The following is a 9155-nucleotide window of genomic DNA, read 5'->3' as shown; positions in this document are numbered from 1 at the left end:
CTGTACACATATAGTGACTCAGAGGATGAGCAGCCCACAAAAAAATGGTTTCCCCAGGCCCCTCGAGTGAAAATACCAGGTAATAAAATACTGTCTAGTGTCTTTGTACATATCTGTTTGTGACACAAGGAAACTTTTGACAAGTTGTCTGTATTCTTAAATACTTAAAAAAAATTATCTTTTTCTGTCAGACCTGACGAGAGCTGTTAACGAACTCCGTGAGGAGGTCAGAGCCATCCGCAATACCGGCTGCAATGAATCGGTAGATGCTGGGGTACTACCTCTGGATTTGCCCTTGCACAACGTTGAGGAGCTAAACAATGCAGAGCCAGCTCTTCAATCACAAGAGGAAAATAAGGCAATGGTAAGTATATAAAGGTTATGTACACTTTGTAACTATAAAGTGTAATAGCTGTCAGATGTGATTTAAATACATAACAACGGCCTGTTGATTAAACACACAAGCACTTGCATACACATTTAAGATATGAGACACGCTAATTCCATCTCTTAAAATGTGTCTATAGGTGAGACGCTTTGCCTTGATTGGAGGGACCACACTGGAGGTGCGAGTCCGCCGTGTAATGGCTTATGCCATTACAAACGAGCTGGCCTCGGTACTCAACTGGGCAGGGAAAAAACCCAAGGACCAGACAAAGCAAAAAATGGCATTTAAAGATACAGCTCTCTGCAAATGCATATTTGGTAAGTTTTACCGTTTTTTTTGCTTTATTACTTTGTCTTTCTTAATAACAAGACTTTCATGTCCAGTTAATTTGGAGATGGAGTCTTTGGTCTTTGGCTTGTTTAGTCCTCGGGTTGTAGTTTGTACAGCCCGAGGACCCCATGTTTATTTTGTTTTAAAGGATACACGGCACACCATGCTAAGACTTATCACTTTTTCCGCTCATAGCTCTTTGGGAATCAAATGCGGCAGTTTGCAGATTTATGCCTGGTGACTTTCATGTTTATCAGCCTAGGAGTTTACATACTTTCTCCGCGCTGAAGACAGTTAACAAGAGCTTATTCATGTGCTCTAATTTACTTTTTTTGTTTGTGTGTGTGTGTGTGTGTGTGTGTGTGTGTGTGTGTGTGTGTGTGTGTGTGTGTGTGTGTGTGTGTGTGTATGTTTGTCCTAGATGGCCTGCAGCAGTTAGGGGCAAACTCTATGTCCGAGTTTGTCTTTGCACAAGCAGTGCAGAAATGGCTCCGATACACCCCAGATCGTTTGGGTGGTGCAGGACGCACATCATGCATCCCCATCCCGGAGTAAAAATTACAAACTTATGTGAAACATATAAATGTAAATAGGAAACTGTCTTGTAATAAAGTATTTAGCAAACGAAACATGCCTATTGACCTTTTTTTGTTTATTTTTTTTCACTGTTACATCACATGCAATGCTTTCTTATTTTAGGATATTAATATTGACATGATACATTGTGAGACATTTGTTGTTGTTTTTTTTATAAAGGGTGTCCAATTTGAGGAATAAGTACAATTATGTGTTTAGGTGGTTGAAGTATTGATGGAAACATGCATTAGTTTAGTATTGGTTAAAATACCTATAAAGAAAGGTCGATTTCCAGTCATGATTTAACTGTTTTAATAAAAACCAACTGTGCGAAAGAGGTGGAAAATCAACACCATAGCTCAACAGTGTTTCAATATCAGAATCTGACATTGTTTCAATGTCAGTAGTATTAGAAAATATAACGTTGAATCAATGTCAGGTTTCAACATTGATTCAACATCAAAACCTGATGTTGTTTCAACGTTAAAAAAGGGTGCAAGAGTGACGTTAGGTCAACGTCACACTTCAACGTTGATTCAATGACATCGCCTGATATTGACTCAACATTGTTTCAATGTTTCCTTGCTATCTGGGCAGCCTGGTTCTATGTGCCCCTTTTTAACTTCGAGCATACGCCCCTTCAAACCTCTATGCACAGCCCTGGCAGACAGCTTAGGGCTGTGCATGTAAGCTTTAAATGAGGACTGCTCATTTAAAGCTTACATGTAAGTATGTTTTTTCATATTGTGAAACAAGCTGCTAAACAACCAGAGGTAGACAAAATGTGTTATTTAAAGGTTAAAGAGGCTAGTTTGCTATACTGTCAGCAGATCACAGCCTCTACACTAAGAAAATCTAGTGGACTGCTCAGTATTATTGTGATTCTTTTCCCACACTGAGCCACTACAGCTGATTTCAGGTTTCCCCATGTGCTAAATCCACTGTAGCCTCCTCCATACTCATTTTCCTGTTTAGAAGCAAAATCACCCTCTACAATGTAGACAACAAAAAACAGAGCTATTTTTGATTTTCCTTCTCTTTCTCTGCTCACATTCTATTTAAATTAGTGCAGTTATAATTAAAAATGAGACTAAACTGAAATTTGTATTCCCATCTACTGATATTATTTTATCATTATATCCATAGGTTCAGTTAGCTTTGCAACTGAAGCTTTGAAAATAGAACCATTGTTGAAGGAGCTACTTTCTACTGTCTTACTTTGAGTGCATTTCAGAGCCTCTACTTTTTTTCTTGATTAAAGAAGTGGAATCACTACTTCAACTTTTACTGGAATACTTTTTAACACAGGTATCTGTACTTTTACTTAAGTAAAGAATGTCTGTACTTTTGCCACCTCTGTTGGCCACAGAAGGCAGTAGTTGACTTGACTTCATTTGGGTGCACACAAAGTTAACTGCAGCTTTAATTGTGAAGTGACGAAGGCAACACGATTCTCCAGATTGTTGGCTCTTGCAGTCTTGTGAACAGCATCAGTGTGGTGACCTTGTGGACTGGGATACCACCAGGTAAACTCCAGAAAGTTCTTAATATGTTATTGGTCAAGAGCAGAGAGTCAGAGTCTGAAAGAGTAAATAAATGTGTGTATATTCATGTAAAAACTGAACTTTAAATTGAAAAAAAGTTTAAGAAAGTTTAAAGAATGACATATGTATATATATGAACTAAGCATGAATAAATTTAAACTGCAATAATACAGTGTGGGTGCTTAAGATGTTCTAAAAAGTCTTTTTCTTTTCTTTTTGTAAATGCTGTATAGCAAGTCTGACTTGTGGTTCTCCCCTCCCTATTTAATCAGAATCAGAATCAGAATCAGAATACTTTATTCATCCCGAGGGAAATTAGGGGTTACAGCAGGCAGCACGCTAATGGCGCATGCGCACTCACAAAGGAACCTTCTGACCAACTATACACAAACATCACATTGGGCAGACATGTCAGAAGGTAGGCTGATAGGAAAAAACAACGAAAATACATTACACGAGGTAAGAGGAGGAGAAAAAAAAACTCCACTCAGACTGAGCTCCTAGTGGGAGAACAGTTTGATAAAAGAAAAAACACCTCAGCACAAAAGCACATGATTATCAATACACCATAGAAACACGAGACAAGCAACAGGGGCGGGTAAAGGGTAAGAGAGAGCCGGCATAATAAATATGCAGGTCATACCATCTGAGAAATCAGTCCCTCCTCTCTGTATGTCCTATAAAAGCTAAAGGTGTGCAAAGTTTGTTCCTTACAGAGACTTCAGAGGCAGAAGCAGAACAACCTGAGAGACTAACTCCTGTGTGCAGTGAGTACTGTGGTTAAATTTTTTATTTTCTTTTTGACTGTAGTTATCTTTTAAATAAATTCTTAAATTTATATCAGTATTTATGTCAAGTCAGTATTTTTTTCTTGTAACAGACAACAGTTGAAACATTTAATTTTCTTACTACCTTTAGTTTCATCATGTTTGTTCCACTGAACTATTTCAGCTTTTTCAAATAATCTCACTTTGTCACATTTTCAGATTGAACCAGCACGTAACAGACAGGTGAACACTAAAAACAAAAGTGAAAGTAAGTGAAAACACAGAGCTGCTGTCATGGCTGGCAAATGTGAAAGTTGCAGTTTACCGACTTAGACCACTGAGCCTTCTGTGAATGGTACTCATGACCATTGATGAAAGGCATGGGTTGTTGATCAATGGTCATGACAGTTTGCATATTAATGATTAAGAAACTGACCTCAAATGTATGCAAATCTACTGTTTATGAGATTGGGGAAACCTGCAGTCAGCTAAGACTGAAGAAGTTATAGGATGATGACAAAATGTTTCTCAAAATGTTTATTGAAGTGATGCCCCTTTGGACAAGTTAACTGATACAGTTGGTCCTCTTGCTTGTCATCATTCCCACACTGTAAGAAATCTCAGAGTGCTTTTGGATAGATCTTTTAAATTAGAGAAGCAAGTGTCCACAGTTGTGAAAACCAGTTTTTATCAGTTATGTGAAATTGCCAACGCAAAGCCTTATCTTCCTCCTAAAGACCTAGAAAAACATTTATGACATTCACCACAGCCACCCTGAGGCGCACTGACAGAGGCGAGGCTGCCGGACACTGGCGCCACCGGGCCCTCTGACCACCACCAGTAGGCCAAGGACACAACGACCGAGACTGTCCCAGCCAGGGCTCAAATCGGCAACCTTCCGATTACAAGGTGAACTCCCAACTCTCGAGCCACAATTGCAGTTAGTCCAAAATGCCGCTGCACGCCTTTTAACAGGTGTTAGAAAGTATGAACTCATCACTCCAGTTTTAGCAAATCTACACTGGCTCCCTGTCCATTATCATATTGTTTTTAAAATTCTTTTACTTACTGTCAAAGTTTTAAATGGTATGGTGAGCAGTTATTTAAGCAAATATCTAAACATATACTGTATAACCCCAAAAGAGCACTGAGATTGTATAGTCAGATGTTCTTAGTACAGCTGAGGTCTCGATTAAAGCATAGAGGAGATCGGGCCTTCGCAGTTGCAGCAGTCAAACAGCAGTCAAAACATGAGAAACTCTTAAATGTATTCAATCACGTTCACTTGGTGTTTTCAGTTTTCTGGGCTTTATCTCTTTAGTGCACCAACAAATCAAGAGTTAAACTGATTATAAAGCTTCAAATAAGCTGTTCTGCTTGTAAAGGTGTTTTTTCTCTGGTTTTCCCTCCTGGTTAAAGCTGCAGCATAAAGCTCAGACCATTTCTGAGAAATCACAGTGCTTCCTGACCTTCCCAAAGGAACAATAGCTGGGTGGAGTGTGTTCCTGTCAGGGACTTCATTCTGCTGTGAGTATGTGGTTTGACTTGATTTGTTTGTTTTAGATCTTCTGGATTCGTCATTAAAAATGACAGTTCAATGAAGCCAGTTTTTCTTTTCTTTTTGTTGTGAAGTTAGAGGCATTTATTTTCAGGTTAATTCATATTAAAAAAAAATTCATATTTTACAAATTACATTTGTATCACAAAACTATGTCAGCTAAATGAACTCTGAGCTGTTGGCTTATAAAAGAAATGTCCATCAGCTGTAGAGATGCTGTTGCTTAAACTGCCCATTGCCATTCATACAGTTTCAAATACTCTCACTCTCACTCTAGGGGGAACCTACCGAAGGGATTAATAAATATCTATCTCATCTATCTAGCTCACCTATTTATTGATCCCATCTATCTATCTGATCCATGTTTGCAAGCCAAATATCCTTCGGCAAGATAATAGCCTCAAGTCCTTTCTGATGCATCTATTGGAGTATGAATGATTATAGTTACTCTGCTATGGGCTGAACCTGCTGGATGATTCCCATGATGCTTTGAGTGTTTCTTCTTCAGTCACCTTTTTATGTGTTTATACACCAGGTGGTCTGAATGTTGGGTTTTCTTTGTATTATTCTGGTCTTTATTGTACAATATGAACCTCTTCGAAGTAACTGTTGTTGTGATTTGGTTGTTGTGATATATAAAACAGATAGAATTTAATTCAGTTTTTAGATTACCAGCATTCTGGAAATGATCTACCGCCAATGTCCCAAACTACTACCAAACAAAATTCTGCGTGTCTCAAAACAATATCTGACAGTTACTCCGTGACTTTAGTTTAGACCCATGTAAAATGAAGCTTTGCAGTAGCTGTGGATCAATGAAGAGCTTTGAATGCCTGAACCTGTAGCTGTATGCTTTCCAATGGCTCCACAGCTGTGCAGGATCACCATCTACTGATGTAACAAGGTTTTACCTTAGTATGTATATATTAGGGGTGCAACGATACACAAAATTCACGGTTCGGTTCGATACTTTGGTGTCACGGTTCGATATTTTTTCGATACAAAACAAAATGTTCATGCCTTTTTAATTTGTCATTTATTAAAATTATAAATATATATTTTAACTCAAAAGTACAGTTTTTAAATTTAACCCTAACCCTTGTGCGTGTTTTTTATTTTGACAGCGAATGCGCACCTGCAGACCACTTATGTGCAGCCCTGGTTATTTAGCTCGTCATATCGCAGCCACAGAAATTCTTTTGTCCATGAAACCATAAAGCTGCACTTTCTTTTTGCCTTATAGTCTGATTTGTCATAACTTTTCCGTTTTGTGGTAAGCTTTTCTTTGGCTGTCACTTCTTCACCCTGACCTGTCTTATTTGGCTCAGCAGAACTGAAATGCTTTTACACACTCACTCACATAAGCTCAGCGATTCTCTGCCCGATCAACCTCTCACATGTTTAAGCTGCGGGAGATTTCACTTGTCATGTTTGCGTAGTAAGCTAACGATTGATAAGACGATGGCAGAGGAATTGGTGCACAAATTATCATCACTCACAGATCAGTGCTGTCGCTCTCTATACACAGTTCGCACGATTGCAAAGTGAAAGCAAAAAAACAAGCGCAAATTCAAACGCGACTTCAATATGTCACATATTGACAGTGGCTCACCGATGCCAATGACATAATTACCCAGCTACATTTCTGAAAGAATGCAAAAGCATTGACATATATTTTTCCTTCCTACAATAGCCCGACGGGCAGGGAAGAGATAGATTTTGGTAGCCCGACTGAAATAATTTTGTGAGCCCTGTATCTGATTGAGGAATCACTCATCTTTGGAAAAGAGAGTTTATTCCAGAGAAATGTCTCTTTCCAAAATAAAAGCTATACTATCCGCTTCTTCTGGGCTATATTCTCGGCAGCATATTAAACATATCAGGTCCCCATAAGGAGAATCATGTGCTAACGGCTGTCTAAATGACTCGGCTAAAGTTAGTAGCATGCTTGTTGTTTTTGTCTTTGCACTAGGATGATGTCGGCGTAAATGTGCAGTCATATTCGTTGTGTTCCCACTAGTGCTTTCAGGTTAACCTTGTTAAAATTACCTTAACGCCACAACACGGCAAATCTCCGTTAACGAGCTATCCCTGATAGCCCCGTGCATGGGGCTAGACGGCCAACACGTTAACGAGCTAACTGCGCTAACACACTAGCTCCCACCCATGTAATTGAGCATTGCGTGGCACATCCAACATACTGTTTTACTTTAGTCCATGAGCGCTTACCTTCAGGGTCATACGTCACATGAAAACCAAAATAATTCCAAACGCCAGATCTGAATGAGGGTGGGGGAGGTCCATGTTGCAAGCAGAGCTTAACTTCTGTCTCGCTAGCTTGCCCTGCGCTCTTCCTTCTGACGATGCTGTCTGTGTTGAGCGCTCAGTGGATCTGCGCTCGACAGTGCAGCCTAGGCGGAGTAGTCGAACGCAGATTCACTGAGCGCTCAACACAGACAGCATCGTCAGAAGGAAAATTGATAAAATAAATTACAAATGTTGTATTGTTCGATACATATGCGTACCGAACCGAAAGCACTGTATCGAACGGTTCGATATCGATACGAATATCGTTGCACCCCTAGTAAATATATAAGAGGTATTATTGACAGTTATACACAAAAACAGTTTATTTTCTTAAAACTGAACATGCAGCATTTAACAACCTACTACACTGTCACTGTCTCACCCAGGAGGTACCAGGTTAAATTATTCCTGATGTTGTCAGTTATATTAATGAGTATAAAAACAAACAGCTGAACAGAACCAGAAAAACAATCTCAAACCTTTTGTTTTTCCAGGTTAGACTGAAGGATGGACGGTAGATCAGGTAGTACAATGGAGGTGGCAGCGCTCGGTCGGCCTTTCAGTGTCGGGATGCTGTACGACTGTCGCAGTGACTCGCTAATCCCTGGTAAGAATTCACATAAAAATTCAAAAGAATTCACATGTAAAGATTCTTGATGTGTCACAAACTTTCATTATTTCATTATTTAAAGCCAAAAATCTGAGATGGTCCAAGGTCTGAAAACACAAGAGTCAACTAAATTCAGACAGATATTCAAGCAGCTTAGTTCAGAGAGTTTGAACTCATTACTCTGCTGCAGCATCAATCCTTCCTCATGAAACTCCAAACACAGGATCAGATCCACTAATCTGTCTTTACTGGACCTGGGCCCAACTGTCATTGTTTAGACAGGATGAACTTTACATCTAAGCTTAGTTTTAGCCACAGACAGTATAAGAGAATCAAATCTAGAATTTTCACTCACCAACAATGAAGCAACTTCTTGGACTGTTTGAACATCACAAGCAAATACATCAGGGGTGGGCAAATCCAGTCCTCCAGGGCCGGTGTCCTGCAGGTTTTAGTTGAGTCCTTGATCCAACACAGCTGATTCAAATGGGTAAATTATAGGGCTGTGTTTTGATAATCGATTCATCGATTAAAATCGATTCTAGCTTGGATAACGTGATATTGATTCATTAAAATCCTGAATCGATTTTTTAATATAAATTTATTTTGTCCAAAACACCAGAATCTCAGGTTAAACCTCACAAAATTTCAACAACCACCAAACAGCTAAAACAGTAAATGAGAGCACGGATTCTGCACAAAGACTTAAACACAAAGCGCGGACCAGCCAACACATCAGAATCAATGAGATGTGGCCTTTCTCACCCGACGACACGGACACAGTCGGGGCTGAAAGCCGACAGCTCGCTGATTACGATGTTTCAGCCGTATAAAAATCACACTTCCTGCACAGCTCTCTCTCTCTCTCTCTCTCTGTACTACAAGAACAGTTTCCTGTCTAAAATCTGTTTTCTTCATTATTTTCTTGCTTGTTACGCACAAGTCTAAGATAAGATAACTCTTTATTGTCATTGCACAGTCATCCATACAGTGGGGCAAAAAAGTATTTAGTCAGCCACCGATTGTGCAAGTTCCCCCACTTAAAATGATGACAGAGGTCAGTAATTTGCACCAG

General features: G+C 39.4%; 2 long non-coding RNA genes across 2 annotated transcripts; both read left to right on the top strand.

Annotated features, from left to right (window-relative positions):
- Positions 1 to 3466: 3466 nt before the first annotated feature.
- LOC121813839 lies at positions 3467 to 4408 on the top strand. Its single transcript, XR_006053914.1, has 3 exons — positions 3467 to 3605; positions 3825 to 3873; positions 4375 to 4408. It is a non-coding gene; the product is annotated as an uncharacterized LOC121813839 (long non-coding RNA).
- A 51-nt stretch (positions 4409 to 4459) lies between these two features.
- On the top strand, positions 4460 to 8631 carry LOC121813838. Its single transcript, XR_006053913.1, has 3 exons — positions 4460 to 4514; positions 5025 to 5132; positions 7965 to 8631. It is a non-coding gene; the product is annotated as an uncharacterized LOC121813838 (long non-coding RNA).
- Positions 8632 to 9155: the final 524 nt, after the last annotated feature.

This window comes from Haplochromis burtoni, unplaced genomic scaffold (assembly GCF_018398535.1).
Source record: "Haplochromis burtoni strain Fernald_Lab_line unplaced genomic scaffold, NCSU_Asbu1 Contig_2931, whole genome shotgun sequence".
In the NCBI taxonomy this organism is placed as follows: domain Eukaryota; kingdom Metazoa; phylum Chordata; class Actinopteri; order Cichliformes; family Cichlidae; genus Haplochromis; species Haplochromis burtoni.
This window is presented reverse-complemented; position numbering and strand designations above follow the sequence as displayed.